The following is an 18,637-nucleotide window of genomic DNA, read 5'->3' as shown; positions in this document are numbered from 1 at the left end:
AGCAGGGGATTCTCCATCAACAAATACTCAGGTCATTCAGACACTTTGCAAATCCCTATTTGGGTGAAAACAACCATTTGTGCCCCAATCATAATTCTAAACTTATTGCAAATTGCATTGTTTCTCAGGATGATTTTCACCAGGTTAAGACTGGAAATAATACTTCAGTCAAACACTGCTAATTGCAACAATACACAGCTGAGAACTGAGATCTTTCTTGCGATCAGTGGTTTAACCCTATTCAGCAGGTTAAAACCCTGGAAAGCCACAGTCCACAGCATCACAACTTTCAAGTGTGTAATTTCTGCACTGTTTTTTGCAAGGCTCTATCAACAAGTAATCTTTGAAAGGATGGAAGAAATGTAAGCTACTGACTGTCCGGTACCTAAGAAATTTAAAGGGGTGCCACAAAATATTTCAAAGTACAAATCAACTATCCAATGTTGTCACTGGTGCTATCCAGAAGAACCAGAGGTAACGGGGTCCGGTCTCTAATCTCCTCTTAGGATGTCTACATTTTACAAAAGTTTAGGACCCAACTGTTTATGGTAATTTTGCTATAGATGTACTAGTGGGCCACCACCCACAATTGAGTCAAAAGGGTTCCTCACATTTAACCACTGAGCTCAATGGCTTAATCATTTAAAAGGGAGATGTGGACTTTAGAGGTAGGACTTGACAGTGGCTTCAAGAATGGGTTACGTCACGGTCTGTCATCATATTAAAAATAGCTGCCCTTGCTAAAGGAAGGGTTTATTGGAAAGATGGAGGATGGGTTGATGAAATTGTGTGGTAGGGTTGACTAAATTATACAGCAACAGAAGACAAATTATGCAGCATAACATATTTATGCTAGTATTACTACATTATTTTCTAATTTTTACTCATTACCACTGTCTGAGCAAAGTTTCTTCTCATCAGTACCAGTTGCTAAGCAACAGCAAGATGACCAGTGAAGGCCTGAAGAGGGGAGCTATGCGCCTAGATGTGTGTGTCATAAACAGAGTCAAAGGTCTATGTATCCTAATGACATTCAAAATTAAAAAATGTATTGACATGTCACTTTAGAGGTGCCTGTCTCACCCATGAGACTTACTCTTTCATGGGTCGGCTTGGGAGGTTTCGCTTTTGTCTACCTCATTGGCGTTATTACTTATTTCAACAATTATAATGTTACAAGGAGCAGTAGTTAGTATCAGAACTTGCACCACTGACAATCTGTGTATCTGTTTTTAACAGGAATGAGCACTACAGCAGCAACCACCGAAGGCACCACAACACCTGCGACTACCACAAGCAGCACACATTCTGAGACAACAGGTACACTTTGTGTCTTTGTTTCTGCTGAATGATTTATTGATAACTGAGGGAAACATCTATGAAAGAATTTAGCAGTCACAAATGACATATTGGGTTATTTTCTACTGCTAAAAAAGCCTTTCTACATGTACTAACCCTATTTTGTGAATCAGTAACCTTTTACTGACTTGCACAATAGGGTTTGCGATTCCGTATTAGGATGGGGTGTGTGATGAGTGTCCATTCCAAATACACACTCTCATTGCTATTTGCGAATGTTATGAGACCGAGAATACGGCTGCAAAACATTCACATTTTACCAAAAATTTTAATTAGGAGTAAACAATGCACACATTGGAAGGGGCCCCCAGGGGACCCCTCCCCCTTTGTCAATGGGGGCACCAACATTTTTTCAGAGCACGCAGAATGTACACAGACCAGTGCCTACTCTTAAAAAATTAAAAGAAAACTTTTCATTTTTTTGTTGAAATACATCCTGTTTTTCTTTAAGAAAAAACAGACTCTATTTAAAAACAAGCATTTGCAAAGCAATAGGTCTCACATTTGCTTGAGTTAGAGCTGTTATTATTGTAAACCACTAACTGGACTTTTGTTGCCACATATATTGAAAATGAAATGTAATTCAATTTCACAGGTGCGATCCGATTCAAAGCCTCACACCATGAGCATGAAGGAGACACAAAAAAGGAAAAACAAGTTTCCTTGCAATCAAACATACCAGCAAAATTGCAATTAGCCATGTTAATGGGTCGATGTCAAAGGCTGTAACCAAAGCGCCCCAAGGATGGACAAACGTGTAACATTTACCAATGACAACAAAAGATTTTTGTAGGGCAAGCCCATGAATGAGCGATAGTAATGGGCGTGAGAGCGGGGTGCGGACAAAAGTACAAACAGATAACAATGCATAGAAAAAAGCAGCGCTTCTGCGCTGTTATGCTCAACCTAAAAAGGGAGGTGGGTTAGAAAGAGATGTGTGGTAGAGTTTAGAAAACCTAAAAAGTCATTTTATTTGAAATATACTACAGAAAATGTAGGGGCATTACAAAAGAAAAAAATAACTTTTGATATAGCAATTCACCAGACAATGGACTTCAGAGGCAGAAACATTAAGCATGTTATGTATCAGGTGTCTACACAGCTTAACATGTCTAATATTTATGTATACAATTAAAGTAAGAACAAAATATGTTTTCACAGAGAACTACAATTAAATGAAGCAACTGGTTAACTGAACTTACAAATGTAGAATAAGAAAGAAAGACCTGACATTCTTAAAAATAAATGACCTGTAGAAAGACTGGAAGATGTAGTTTCACCTTGCTGGATTTCTTCATGCAAATTAGGATGAGCAAATGGATCCGATGACATAGATTAGCTATTATAAAACTGGCTTAAATGGAGCATTTGACGTTTAAAGTAAGCTAAAGTTTTATTTGTAAACGTGTGAAACGTAGGTAGAAATATATGAAATAAAATGTCTGGTCTATAGGCAGATGAGGTACAATCACTAAGGCCATCATCAAAGGAATTGCTACAGAGGAAGTACGTAGTGATGTAGTTTGAAGAAGAACGTCTCTCCTTTCAGGACTAGAAAGCAATGGACAACCAAAAGGAATGTTATGATTCTGTGATTCAGATGACTACTTCTGGATGGTGGTCCTCCATTTGGCTGTCGGTGTTTTAGTTGTACTGCTTGAGCAATTTCTTCCAGGATGGATCGAAGAGAGGTCTTGTCATCGAGCAGTTGGTCAGTTACTTTGTCTAGCTCATGCCTTTCAAGTTAAAGACTTTAGCCATGCCTCGCGCCTCATGAAAAGGCCCATGTCCATGAACTTAAAAATTGTACTAAATATACACAATTCTGCTCAACTAAAGCTGAGCATTTAGTACTAGTGTAGGACTTTCGTTTGGACAACAGGGAATTGAAGCCATCAATTAAGTGCCGGCGCCTGTGCATTACTAGCAGGGATCACTATGATGTGCCTCAGTGAGAAACAACTGTACTGGTATGTTTTCAAGGGCTATTTAAAAAACTTTTCCTTGGATGGCTTATTGCCTTTGAAGAAAGAAGATACTACCTTATTTATTCAAAGAGCAGGGGATTCACCATCAACAAATACTCAGGTAATTCAGACACTTTGCAAATCCCTATTTGGGTGAAAACAACCATTTGTGCCCCAATCATAATTCTAAACTTACTGCAAATTGCACTGTTTCTCTGCATGATTTTCACCAGGTTAAGACTGGAAATAATACTTCAGTCAAACACTGCTAATTGCAACAATGCACAGCTCAGAACTGAGATCTTTCTTGCGATCAGTGGTTTAACCCTATTCAGCAGGTTGAAACCCTGGAATGCCACAGTCCACAGCATCACAACTTTCAAGTGTGCAATTTCTGCACTGTTTTTTGCAAGGCTCTATCAACAAGTAATCTTTGAAAGGATGGAAGAAATGTAAACTACTGACTGTCCGGTACCTAAGAAATGTAAAGGGGTGCCACATAATGTTTCAAAGCACAAATCAACTATCCAATGTAGTCACTGGTGCTATCCAGAAGAACCAGAGGTAACGGGGTCCGGTCTCTAATCTCCTCTTAGGATGTCTACATTTTACAGAAGTTTAGGACCCAACTGTTTATGGTAATTTTGCTCTAGATGTACTAGTGGGCCACCACCCACAATTGAGTCAAAAGGGTTCCTCACATTTAACCACTGAGCTCAATGGCTTCATCATTTAAAAGGGAGATGTGGACTTTAGAGGTAGGACTTGACAGTGGCTTCAAGAATGGGTTACGTCACGGTCTGTCATCATATTAAAAACAGCTGCCCTTGCTAAAGGAAGGGTTTATTGGAAAGATGGAGCATGGGTTGATGAAATTGTGTGGTAGGGTTGACTAAAATATACAGCAAGAGAAGACAAATTATGCAGCATAACATATTTATGCTAGTATTACTACATTATTTTCTCATTTTTACTCATTACCACTGTCTGAGCAAAGTTTCTCCTCATCAGTACCAGTTGCTAAGCAACAGCAAGATGACCAGTGAAGGCCTGAAGAGGGGAGCTATACGCCTAGATGTGTGTGTCATAAACAGAGTCAAAGGTCTATGTATCCTAATGACATTCAAAATTAAAAAATGTATTGACGTGTCACTTTAGAGGTGCCTGTCTCACCATGAGACTTACTCTTTCATGGGTCGGCTTGGGAGGTTTCGCTTTTGTCTCCCTGTAGTGCTTTCCTCTTAGCTAGTTTTTAAGCACTAACATAACACAACAGAAATGCACTTCTGAGGTCAAAGAAGACTTTTATTGTTGTTAATTCTTCCCCAACCACAATATTTATGAATGACGAATTAGTAGCTTTCAAGTCCGCGTTAATCAAACAAAATATATCAGTTTGCAATATACACAGCAGGTTATATTTATAAGATATTGAATGCAAAGCAAAACAAATACTTCACCGTGTGGGAACTATCTACAGCTTCATCTTTCTAAGGTCTGCAAGCTGATGACCCCTGTCAGCCGCGAGAAAGAGATTCATCTACCCACAAGGGATTGCTGGCAGCTGGCGCCAAGCTCCAGCACGAGGTCCGGCAGATTCGAATCTGACCCTCTGCAGCCTGTTACATTCGTTACAAAGGTGTGCCCCCTCCTCTCAGACCTGGGAAACTGAGCAAGCCTTTTGGAGACTGGCCAGGTCTCCAAGACTACTCCTGTTCCCAAGCTCAAGCAGAGAGAACAACACCATGTACCCTCTCTTATCAGGTCTAGTCTACTATGAGAAAAACATCTTGGTTCAAAAACACAGCTTGGAAAAATACAGCTTGGATTCTCAACTGCAATGTCTAACTCCACATTAAAGGCAATAGGCAGCTAACCTAAGTATCAAATGCAATGTCTAGTGTCATGTCAAAGCCAATAGGCATCTAAGCTGAATACAAAATGCAATGTATAATATCATGTCAAAACCCATAGGCAGCTGAGCTGAATATAAAATGCAATGTATAATATCATGTCAAAGCCAATAGGCAGCTGAGCTGAATATCATGTCAAAGCCAATAGGCAGTTAAGCTGAGTACAAAATGCAATATATAATATCATGTCAAAGCCAATAGGCAGAATATCTAATAGCATATCAAAGTCAATAGGCAGCTAAACTGAATACATCATGTCAAAGCCAATAGGAATGCAATGTCAAAGCCAATAGGAATGCAATGTCAAAGCCAATAGGCGGCTCAACTGAATACAGAAAGTAATGGCTAATGCCATGTCAAAGCCAATAGGCAGAATACAGAATGTAATGACTAATGCAATGTCAAAGCCCATAGGCGGCTAAACTGAACAAAACATACCATGTGCTACTGGTGAACATTGAGCAACTAATATGCGCAGTGGTGAAACACAAAGTCATTGGTCAAAACAAAACTTATCAAATGGCAGTACATTCCGCCCTTTGACCAATGAATTTTTGTTTCACATATCTCTTGTTTCAAACAAAAACAAAAAAAACATCAGATCAAAGCAATCCCTGTAAAGCAATAGAAGTGGATTAACACATTGATGTCATAACCTTTCACATCAGATACATCTACATAGAAAAGACTGAGCAATTTTTTTTCTCTGAATGAGTCTCTAATTCAACAGTGTTAGCAATTTGATGTGGCATGAGTTCTGCTCATGTAAAGGTGCACGGTCCACCTGAAAGGTTTGCTGGAAGATAAGCAAAAGTCAGAGTTCCATATGAGAGGGAAAAAAAAAAAAATCACAGCTTAGTTCCAGTGGAAGAATGCAATCAAACAAGTTGAACTTGAACTGAAGGCGCAGTTTGCGCAAAATGGATCCATGGTGCTGGCACTTTACTCAGCCAGGTTCAGGTTGGGGATTCGGACCCTTCCCCGACCCCACACGCACACACCGGAAGGGGGACCACACAGCACACTCAGGGACAGTGGCGAAACGTGGTAGGATCTGCAAAAGAAACAAGTATGACTTTTCTTGCAAATAACATTTTTCATTTAAACTGCACCCTTCCTCTTTCTTTCCCTGTTTTATAATCAGCAGGACGTTTTTGGGGCCCTTTGTTATAATTTCTGCAGGTTTTGGAGGATCACTTGGGGCTTCAGCCCACACATCAGCACTGAGGTTTTTATCTGCTGCACCACAGCTTCCCTTTTCTTGCACTGTCAGAAGGGCTGGGGCAGACTCCTTCTTTACCAAACCTCCATTCACTGCACTTTTGCCAATTTGGGCCATTCTGTCTCCAATTTGTATGAATAAATCAGATTATTTTCTAGGTATCAGCATAATTTCGATTTTTCCTTGGTAATCTGCAGCAATCACTCTCCCTAAAACCTGATCACTTTGCCATTTCTGTTCTGGTAACTTTCCTCTCCCCAACTGCTCTGTGACTGCTTGCATGACAGATTGCTTTTGTGCGTGCTGCACAGTTTTTATCAAATCTAGGGGAATGTGCATCTCTCTCATCTCTGCCCACCTGTAAGTGGCTTTTTCTCTCAGCTGTTCACATTTCTGGGGCACCCACTTAGCCATCCCCACTAAGGCAGAATTCTGGGTGAACACTTCTATCTCTGAATTTTTCTCATTAACATCTGCAAGGTAATTGAACCAGTTAGGTGCTAAAACATTAGCAATGAACCAAAAATCAGCGTAAAAATGACACATCTCACGTAGCTCTTGCTTTAAAATCTGACACACATTATACAACTCCATTCCTTCTCCTGTGCCAGAAAACAACATTTCAGTCAATGAATCATTAGTAAAACAAACATGCTTTTTATCTTCAGTGGACACGAATTCAAATGGTGCACACAATTTCATTGGTAACTCTTTTATCTGTGGTACTCTAGCCCTGTCTTGCAAGTACCAGATCCATTGTATGATTCTAGCTAGGGGCACTATTTTCTTTCCTTGTTCTTGATTTACATGTACATAAGTATTTTCCTCTTGCACTGCGCAAAAACCAAAAGTCTGCATTATTTCATTTGCCAAATCACAAGCGCGCAGCTGCATATTATTTTTCACAGTGACCATATACAAAAGTGTTAGGATTTCACTCAAATGAGGGCTATTCTTTTTCCAAAAATCAAACAAGCTAATGAAACTCGGGGTGTCTTGCTCTAAAATCCTTCGTTTTACTTGTGCATTTTGCAACGGTAACTCGTAAATCACATTCTGGTCTCTCTCGTCCGTGTTATCAGTTAAGGAATGCATTTTGTCTGCCAAAAACCCTGGCTCACACGAAAACTCAGTGCAGCTCGGAGCTGTCTTAACCCCCTCATTACTGGAATGGGAAAAGAAAGATTCTTCATTTTTATAACTTTCAGCATTATTTTGAATTATTGTATCCTGGCTAATTTGCTCACGTAAATTCCTATTTTCATGTTCCAACTTCCTACATTTCTCCTGCATTTCTCTGTAAGCAGATAAAGGTATCCAGACCTTTCTGTCATCATTACTTCCAAAAGACACTTTTTCTACATATGTGCAACGGAAATTATTTCTCAAAACACTATCAGGCATTTTAGCTACACATGCATTTTCAGACATGGTCTGCAGTGCTTCTGTAATTCCCCAAACAGAAAACAATTTCTGTAATTCTCCAAACAACAAAAAAACAATTACACTTTTAAAGTGTGCACTTAGAAATCTACCAACTCGTCAACACCCTCTTAATCACCTCTTAATGACCGACCCCACGACTCCTGGTACCAATTGTAGTGCTTTCCTCTTAGCTAGTTGTTAAGCACTAACATAACACAACAGAAATGCACTTCTGAGGTCAAAGAAGACTTTTATTGTTGTTAATTCTTCCCCAACCACAATATTTATGAATGACGAATTAGTAGCTTTCAAGTCCGCGTTAATCAAACAAAATATATCAGTTTGCAATATACACAGCAGGTTATATTTATAAGATATTGAATGCAAAGCAAAACAAATACTTCACCGTGTGGGAACTATCTACAGCTTCATCTTTCTAAGGTCTGCAAGCTGATGACCCCTGTCAGCCGCGAGAAAGAGATTCATCTACCCACACGGGATTGCTGGCAGCTGGCCACAAGCTCCAGCACGAGGTCCGGCAGATTCGAATCTGACCCTCTGCAGCCTGTTACATTCGTTACAAAGGTGTGCCCCCTCCTCTCAGACCTGGGAAACTGAGCAAGCCTTTTGGAGACTGGCCAGGTCTCCAAGACTACTCCTGTTCCCAAGCTCAAGCAGAGAGAACAACACCATGTACCCTCTCTTATCAGGTCTAGTCTACTATGAGAAAAACATCTTGGTTCAAAAACACAGCTTGGAAAAATACAGCTTGGATTCTCAACTGCAATGTCTAACTCCACGTTAAAGGCAATAGGCAGCTAACCTAAGTATCAAATGCAATGTCTAGTGTCATGTCAAAGCCAATAGGCATCTAAGCTGAATACAAAATGCAATGTATAATATCATGTCAAAGCCCATAGGCAGCTGAGCTGAATATAAAATGCAATGTATAATATCATGTCAAAGCCAATAGGCAGCTGAGCTGAATATCATGTCAAAGCCAATAGGCAGTTAAGCTGAGTACAAAATGCAATATATAATATCATGTCAAAGCCAATAGGCAGAATATCTAATAGCATATCAAAGTCAATAGGCAGCTAAACTGAATACATCATGTCAAAGCCAATAGGAATGCAATGTCAAAGCCAATAGGAATGCAATGTCAAAGCCAATAGGCGGCTCAACTGAATACAGAAAGTAATGGCTAATGCCATGTCAAAGCCAATAGGCAGAATACAGAATGTAATGACTAATGCAATGTCAAAGCCCATAGGCGGCTAAACTGAACAAAACATACCATGTGCTACTGGTGAACATTGAGCAACTAATATGCGCAGTGGTGAAACACAAAGTCATTGGTCAAAACAAAACTTATCAAATGGCAGTACACTCCCTCATTGGCGTTATTACTTATTTGAACAATTATAATGTTACATGGAGCGGTAGTTAGTATCAGTACTTGCACCACTGACAATCTGTGTATCTGTTTTTAACAGGACTGAGCACTACAGCAGCAACCACCGCAGGCACCACAACACCTGCGACTACCACAAGCAGCACACATTCTGAGACAACAGGTACACTTTGTGTCTTTATTTCTGCCGAATGATTTATTGATAACTGAGGGAAACATCTATGAAAGAATTTAGCAGTCACAAATGGCATATTGGGTTATTTTCTACTGCTAAAAAAGCCTTTCTACATGTACTAACCCTATTTTGCGAATCAGTAACCTTTTACTGACTTGCACAATAGGGTTTGCGATTCCGTATTAGGATGGGGTGTGTGATGAGTGTCCATTCCAAATACCCACTCTCATTGGTATTTGCGAATGTTATGAGTCCGAGAATACGGCTGTAAAACATTCACATTTTAGCAAAAATTTTAATTAGGAGTAAACAATGCACAAATTGGAAGGGGCCCCCAGGGGACCCCTTCCCCTTTGTCAATGGGGGCACCAACATTTTTTCAGAGCACGCAGAATGTACACAGACCAGTGCCTACTCTTAAAAAATGAAAAGAAAACTTTTCATTTTTTTATTGAAATACATCCTGTTTTTCTTTAAGGAAAACAGACTCTATTTAAAAACAAGCATTTGCAAAGCAATAGGTCTCACATTTGCTCGAGTTAGAGCTGTTATTATTGTAAACCCCTAACTGGACTTTTCTTGCCACATATATTGAAAATGAAACGTAATTCAATTTCACAGGTGCGACCCGATTCAAAGCCTCACACCATGAGCATGAAGGAGACACAAAAAAGGAAAAACAAGTTTCCTTGCAATCAAACATACCAGCAAAAGTGCGATTAGCCATGTTAATGGGTCGATGTCAAAGGCTGTAACCAAAGCGCCCCAAGGATGGACAAACGTGTAACATTTACCAATGATAACAAAGGATTTTTGTAGGGCAAGCCCATGAATGAGCGATAGTAATGGGCGTGAGAGCGGGGTGCGGATAAAAGTACAAACAGATAACAATGCATAGAAAAAAGCAGCGCTTCCGCGCTGTTATGCTCAACCTAAAAAGGGAGGTGGGTTAGAAAGAGATGTGTGGTAGAGTTTAGAAAACCTAAAAAGTCATTTTATTTGAAATATACTACAGAAATTGTAGGGGCATTACAAAAGAAAAAAATAACTTTTGATATAGCAATTCACCAGACAATGGACTTCAGAGGCAGAAACATTAAGCATGTTATGTATCAGGTGTCTACACAGCTTAACATGTCTAATATTTATGTATACAATTAAAGTAAGAACAAAATATTTTTTCACAGAGAACTACAATTAAATGAAGCAACTGGTTAACTGAACTTACAAATGTAGAACAAGAAAGAAAGACCTGACATTCTTAAAAATAAATGAATAAATGACCTGTAGAAGGACTGGAAGATGTAGTTTCACCTTGCTGGATTTCTTCATGCGAATTAGGATGAGCAAATGGATCCGGTGACATAGATTAGCTATTATAAAACTGCCTTAAATGGAGCATTTGACGTTTAAAGTAAGCTAAAGTTTTATTTGTAAACGTGTGAAACGTAGGTAGAAATATATGAAATTAAATGTCTGGTCTATAGGCAGATGAGGTACAATCACTAAGGCCATCATCAAAGGAATTGCTACAGAGGAAGTATGTAGTGATGTAGTTTGAAGAAGAACGTCTCTCCTTTCAGGACTAGAAAGCAATGGACAAATAAAAGGATTGCTATGGTTCTGTGATTCAGATGACTACTTCTGGATGGTGGTCCTCCCTTTGGCTGTCTATGTTTTAGTTGTACTGCTTGAGCAATTTCTTCCAGGATTGATCGAAGAGAGGTCTTGTCATCGAGCAGTTGGTCAGTTACTTTGTTTAGCTCATGCCTTTCAAGTTAAAAGACTTTAGCCATGCCTCACGCCTCATGAAAAGGCCCATGTCTATGAACTTAAAAATTGTACTAAATATACACAATTCTGCTCAACTAAAGCTGAGCATTTAGTACTAGTATAGGACTTTCGTTGGACAACAGGGAATTGAAGCCATCAGTTAAGTGCCGGCGCCTGTGCATTACTAGCAGGGATCACAATGATGTGCCTCAGTGAGAAACAACTATACTGGTATGTTTTCAAGGGCTATTTAAAAAAACTTTCCCTTTGATGGCTTATTGCCTTTGAAGAAAGAAGATACTACCTTATTTATTCAAAGAGCAGGGGATTCACCATCAACAAATACTCAGGTCATTCCGACACTTTGCAAATCCCTATTTGGGTGAAAACAACCATTTGTGCCCCAATCATAATTCTAAACTTATTGCAAATTGCACTGTTTCTCTGCATGATTTTCACCAGTTAAGACTGGAAATAATACTTCAGTCAAACACTGCTAATTGCAACAATGCACAGCTCAGAACTGAGATCTTTCTTGCGATCAGTGGTTTAACCCTATTCAGCAGATTGAAACCCTGGACTACCACAGTCCACAGCATCACAACTTTCAAGTGTGCAATTTCTGCACTGTTTTGTGCAAGGCTCTATCAACAAGTAATCTTTGAAAGGATGGAAAAAATGTAAACTACTGACTGTCCGGAACCTAAGAAATTTAAAGGGGTGCCACAAAATATTTCAAAGCACAAATCAACTACCCAATGTAGTCACTGGTGCTATCCGGAAGAACCAGAGGTAACGGGGTCCGGTCTCTAATCTCCTCTTAGGATGTCTACATTTTACAGAAGTTTAGGACCCAACTGTTTATGGTAATTTTGCTATAGATGTACTAGTGGGCCACCACCCACAATTGAGTCAAAAGGGTTCCTCACATTTAACCACTGAGCTCAATGGCTTCATCATTTAAAATGAGATGTAGACTTTAGAGGTAAGACTTGACAGTGGCTTCAAGAATGGGTTACTTCACGGTCTGTCATCATATTAAAAATAGCTGTCCTTGCAAAAGGAAGGGTTTATTGGAAAGATGGAGCATGGGTTGATGAAATTGTGTGGTAGGGTTGACTAAATTATACAGCAAGAGAAGACAAATTATGCGTCATAACATATTTATGCTAGTGTTACAACATTATTTTCTCATTTTTACTCATTACCACTGTCTGAGCAAAGTTTCTCCTCATGAGTACTAGTTGCTAAGCAACAGCAAGATGACCAGTGAAGGCCTGAAGAGGGGAGCTATGCGCTTAGAGGTGTGTGTCATAAACGGAGTCAAAGGTCTATGTATCCTAATGACATTCAAGATTTAAAAATATATTGACGTGTTACTTTAGAGGTGCCTGTCTCACCCATGAGACTTATTCTTTCATGGGTCGGTTTAGGAGGTTTCGCTTTTGTCTACCTCATGGGCGCTATTACTTATTTCAAAAATTATAATGTTACAAGGAGAGGTAGTTAGTATTGGTACTTGCACCACTTGCTCCGCCGCCATGGAGGATTCTCATGGGCAGCGGAAAGTCGGCGGTACACCGCCGACTTTCCGTTTCTGGCCACGGCTGAACCGCCGCTGTCAGAATGCCCAGCGGTGCACCGCCAGCCTGTTGGCGGTGCTACCGCGGTCATTTGCCCTGGCGGTTTTTACCGCCAGGGTTAGAATGACCCCCTTAGTCTTTTTTTTGAAGATTTTCTTCAGCGGGACGAACCTGCCAGTCCAATCCGACCTCCTGGAGCCCTTCTCCGGATACGCAATGCTGGAATCCTCGGTGGAGATTTTTACCTTCGGACTTAGTCGTTTTTTCGAGGTGAAAATCCTTCGACCGGGGTAAACCTGGATCTTGATCCGACGTCCATGGAGCCCTTCTCGGATACGATGGCTGGGAGGTCCCAGTCAAATTTTTACCTTCGGACTTAGTCTCTTTTTCGGAGGTTTTTCTTTACCGGGACGAACCAGCAAATCAGACCGGGTCGCGGTTGAGGCAAGCCGGCTAGAGTTGCCGCGGCGGGTCGGTCCCTCTATGGAGCTTTTTTACAAAAATTCTCCAAACTTCTCCAAACTTCTGGGGCTTCTCCCAGATGTCCTTTTATGGTTCTTTTGGGGTCCACGGCTCACCCCAAGGGTCCAGAAGTTCTTAGATGGTCCTTGGGGGGTGCGGACTACAACTCCCAGAATGCACCTGGCGCAAACTCCTTTTTGGCCACTGGACAGTGGTCAGCTGGTCGCTTTCTTCAGGAGTTGGTGCAGGGGACTCTGGATAGCAATTTTTCACCTGTAGCAAACAGGGAGTCCCTCCTTGAACCAGTTGAAGCCAGGCAAAGTCCTTCTTGTGGTGAAGCCCAAGTGTGCAGCTGGTGCAGTCCTTCTGAGTGCAGGTTCCAGGTGCAGGCCAGGGGTCCAGCAGGGCAGTTCTTCTTCTGTTGTTCTTCCTTGTTGGATGTGATAGGGAACTGAGGTGTGGGTGAAGGTCTGCCAGTTTTATCCTTGCTCCTGGGTGAAAAGCAGGGGGGTCCTGGTTCTCCAATCAGGTGCAGGGTCCTTCCCCCTGTGATGACCACTTCCTGGAAAGTGTGGCAAAAATCAATCCCAGGAGGCAACATCCTCTAAAAATCCATCATGGCTGAATCTGATTTTTGGAGGTTACATCTGGCTGAGCCCACCCACTGGTGTGGCTAAAAATCATAAACACACCCCTCTCCTGCCCTCTCCTAATCTAATCAAGGGGGCACCTAGTTGTCTGGGGTTGCAGGATGTGGGGGTGTTGCTGGTTGCTCCAAATGTCCTTCTCTGCCTTAGAAGACCAGTTTGGCAGCCCTCCCCCTTCCTGCCTCACCATCTGCTGAGGGGAGATTCCCTCCCACAGGCACATTCCTTTGTGTGAAGCCAGGCCACTTCACACCTCATCAAGGCAGCTTGGCCAAGCTGCTCTGAGGCTGGCCAATCAGAGCACAGCAGTAAAAACAATGCAGGGCTGAAATTGGTAACTTTTCAGGTAAAGTTTAAAACTCTTTACCTGAACAAGTTATATTAAATCCAACAACTGGAAGTTGTGGGATTTATTACAACAATTAATTTGATACCAAACTCTTGGTATGCATCATTTAAGGAGACTTTAAAAATTAAAATAAAGTCTCCCCATTCTAGCCTATGAAGGCCATTCACTACAATGAGGGAAAAACGAATTTGGCTGTTTTTACCTCACCAGGGCTTATAAAACTATTTTTATAAAGTCCCTGCTTATAGTTACATGGCACCCAGCCCCAGGGGCACATAGGGCACACCTTAGGGGTGACTTATATGTAAAAATAAGGTAGTTTAAGACTTTGGAACTACTTTTAATTCCAAAGTCGAATTTGCATATAACTTTAATTTAAAAGCAGCCAGCAAGGCAAGCCTGCCTTTAAAATGACACTGGGCACCTCAGCAGTGCACCTATGGGTGCACTACCTATGCTGTTGTCCCTAAACCTACATGCCCTACCATATACTAGGGACTTATAGGTAGGTTAACTTAGCCAATTATAATTAGCCTAATTTGCATATCCATTGTACACAGAGCACAGGTCCTGGGACTGGTTAGCAGTACCCAGGGCACCATCAGAGTCAGGAAAACACCAGCAAAAAGTGGAAAATGGGGGCAAAAAGTTAGGGGGTCTCTGCAATCAGCCCTGTTTTCTCACAGGGGACCAAGTCCAAAAGTCACGATGAAGTCGGGAGTGGGCAGATGCACAGAAAATGCCAGCTGTGGGTGCAAAGAAGCTGCCACCGGATGGTAGAAGCTGTGGATTCTGCAAGAATGAAAAGGGCTAGAAACTTCCCCTTTGGATGATGGATGTCCCACGTCGTGAAGAGTCGTGCAGAGGTGTTTCCGTGCAGAAAGACCACAAACAAGCCTTGCTAGCTGCAAGGGTCGCTGTTAGGGTTTTTGGATGCTGCTGTGGCCCAGGAGGGACCAGGATGTTGCCAATTGCGTGAGGAGACAGAGGGGGCATCCAGAAAGACAAAGAGCCCACTCAAAAACAAGCAGCACCAGCAGAAGTGCCAGAACAGGCACTACGAAGTGGAGTGAACCGGAGCTCACCCAAAGTCACAAAGGAGGGTCCCACGACGCCGGAAGACAACTCAGGAGGTCGTGCACTGCAGGTTAGAGTGCCGGGGACACAGGCTTGGCTGTGCACAAAGGAAACGAGTGCACAGGAGCCGGAGTAGCTACAAAACACGCAGTTCCCAACAATGCAGTCTAGCGTGGGGAGGCAAGGACTTACCTCCACCAAACTTGGACTGAAGAGTCACTGGACTGTCGGAGTCACTTGGACAGAGTTGCTGAGTTCAAGGGACCTCGCTCGTCATGCTGAGAGGAGACCCAGAGGACCGGTGATGCAGTTCTTTGGTGCCTGCGGTTGCAGGGGGAAGATTCCGTCGACCCACGGGAGATTTCTTCGGAGCTTCTAGTGCAGAGAGGAGGCAGACTAACCCCGCAGCATGCACCACCAGGAAAACAGTCGAGAAGGCGGCCGGATCAGCGTTACAAGGTCGCAGTAGTCGTCTTTGCTACTTTGTTGCAGTTTTGCAGGCTTCCAGAGCAGTCAGCGGTCGATTCCTTGGCAGAAGGTGAAGAGAGAGATGCAGAGGAACTCTGATAAGCTCTTGCATTCGTTATCTAAGGAATTCCCCAAAGCAGAGACCCTAAAGAGCCAGAAAAGGATGTTTGGCTACTTAGGAGAGAGGATAGCCTAGCAACATCTGAAGGAGCCTATCAGAAGGAGTCTCTGACGTAGCCTGCTGGCACTGGCCACTCAGAGCAGTCCAGTGTGCCAGCAGCACCTCTGTTTCCAAGATGGCAGAGGTCTGGAGCACACTGGAGGAGCTCTGGGCACCTCACAGGGGAGGTGCAGGTCAGGGGAGTGGTCACTCCCCTTTCCTTTGTCCAGTTTCGCACCAGAGCAGGGCTGAGGGATCCCTGAACCGGTGCAGACTGGCTTATGCAGAGATGGGCACCATCTGTGCCCATCGGAGCATTTCCAGAGGCTGGGGGAGGCTACTCCTCCCCAGCCCTGACACCTTTTTCCAAAGGGAGAGGGTGTAACACCCTCTCTCTGAGGAAGTCCTTTGTTCTGCCTTCCTGGGCCAAGCCTGGCTGGACCCCAGGAGGGCAGAAACCTGTCTGATGGGTTGGCAGCAGCAGCAGCTGCAGTGAAACCCCGGGAAAGGTAGTTTGGCAGTACCCGGGTCTGAGCTAGAGACTCAGGGGATCATGGAATTGTCTCCCCAATGCCAGAATGGCATTGGGGTGACAATTCCATGATCCTAGACATGTTACATGGCCATGTTCGGAGTTACCATTGTGACGCTATACATATGTCGTGAGATATGTATAGTGCACGCGTGTAATGGTGTCCCCGTACTCACAAAGTCCGGGGAATTTGCCCTGAACAATGTGGGAGCACCTTGGCTAGTGTCAGGGTGCCCACACACTAAGTACCTTAGCACCCAACCTTTACCAGGTAAAGGTTAGACATATAGGTGACTTATAAGTTACTTAAGTGCAATGGTAAATGGCTGTGAAATAACGTGGACGTTATTTCACTCAGGCTGCACTGGCAGGCCTGTGTAAGAATTGTCAGATCTCCCTATGGGTGGCACAAGAAATGCTGCAGCCCATAGGGATCTCCTGGAACCCCAATACCGTGGGTACCTCAGTACCATATACTAGGGAATTATAAGGGTGTTCCAGTATGCCAATGTAAATTGGTGAAATTGGTCACTAGCCTGTTAGTGACAATTTGGAAAGAAATGAGAGAGCATAACCACTGAGGTTCTGAATAGCAGAGCCTCAGTGAGACAGTTAGTCATAACACAGGTAACACATCCAGGGCACACTTATGAGCACTGGGGCCCTGGCTGGCAGGGTCCCAGTGACACATACAACTAAAACAACATATATACAGTGAAAAATGGGGGTAACATGCCAGGCAAGATGGTACTTTCCTACACTTTGTCTAGCTCATGCCTTTCAAGTTAAAAGACTTTAGCCATGCCTCACGCCTCATGAAAAGGCCCATGTCCATGAACTTAAAAATTGTACTAAATATACACAATTCTGCTCAACTAAAGCTGAGCATTTAGTACTAGTATAGGACTTTCGTTGGACAACAGGGAATTGAAGCCATCAATTAAGTGCCAGCACCTGGGCCTTACTAGCAGGGATCACAATGATGTGCCTCAGTGAGAAACAATTATACTGGTATGTTTTCAAGGGCTATTTAAAAAACTTTTCCTTGGCTGGCTTATTGCCTTTGAAGAAAGAAGAAACTACCTTATTTATTCAAAGAGCAGGGGATTCACCATCAACAAATACTCAGGTCATTCAGACACTTTGCAAATCCCTATTTGGGTGAAAACAACCATTTGTACCTCCAATCATAATTCTAAACTTATTGCAAATTGCACTGTTTCTCGGCATGATTTTCACCAGGTTAAGACTGGAAACAATACTTCAGTCAAATACTGCTAATTGCAACAATGCACAGCTCAGAACTGAGATCTTTCTTGCGATCAGTGGGTTAACCCTATTCAGCAGGTTGAAACCCTGGACTACCACAGTCCACAGCATCACAACTTTCAAGTGTGCAATTTCTGCACTGTTTTTTGCAAGGCTCTATCAACAAGTAATCTTTGAAAGGATGGAAAAAATGTAAACTACTGACTGTCCGGTACCTAAGAAATTTAAACGGGTGCCACAAAATATTTCAAAGCACAAATCAACTACCCAATGTAGTGACTGGTGCTATCCAGAAGATCCAGAGGTAAAAGGGGTCCGGTCTCTAAAGTCCTCTTAGGATTTCTAAATTTTACAGAAGTTTAGGACCCAACTGTTTATGGTAATTTTGCTATAGATGTACTAGTGGGCCACCACCCACAATTGAGTCAAAAGGGTTCCCCACATTTAACCACTGAGCTCAATGGCTTCATCATTTAAAAGGGAGATGTAGACTTTAGAGGTAGGACTTGACAGTGGCTTCAAGAATGGGTTACTTCGCGGTCTGTCATCATATTAAAAATAGCTGCCCTTGCTAAAGGAAGGGTTTATTGGAAAGATGGTGCATGGGTTGATGAAATTGTGTGGTAGGGTTGACTAAATTATACTGCAAGAGAAGACAAATTATGCGGCATAACCTACTTATGCTAATATTACTACATTATTTTCTAATTTTTACTCATTACCACTGTCTGAGCAAAGTTTCTCCTCATGAGTACCAGTTGCTAAGCAACAGAAAGATGACCAGTGAAGGCCTGAAGAGGGGAGCTATGCGCCTAGAGGTGTGTGTCATAAACGGAGTCAAA

At 42.3% G+C, this 18,637-nt stretch overlaps 1 protein-coding gene across 1 annotated transcript in view; it reads left to right on the top strand.

Annotated features, from left to right (window-relative positions):
• Positions 1-18,637, top strand: part of LOC138279109 (mucin-22-like) — a 386,267-nt gene that overhangs the window by 117,753 nt on the left and 249,877 nt on the right. The gene's annotated exons all lie outside the window — the stretch shown is intronic.

The sequence above is a fragment of the Pleurodeles waltl genome, chromosome 2_2, assembly GCF_031143425.1.
Source record: "Pleurodeles waltl isolate 20211129_DDA chromosome 2_2, aPleWal1.hap1.20221129, whole genome shotgun sequence".
Taxonomy (NCBI): domain Eukaryota; kingdom Metazoa; phylum Chordata; class Amphibia; order Caudata; family Salamandridae; genus Pleurodeles; species Pleurodeles waltl.
The sequence above is the reverse complement of the archived record's forward strand: the minus strand, read 5'-3'. Positions and strand labels throughout refer to the sequence as shown.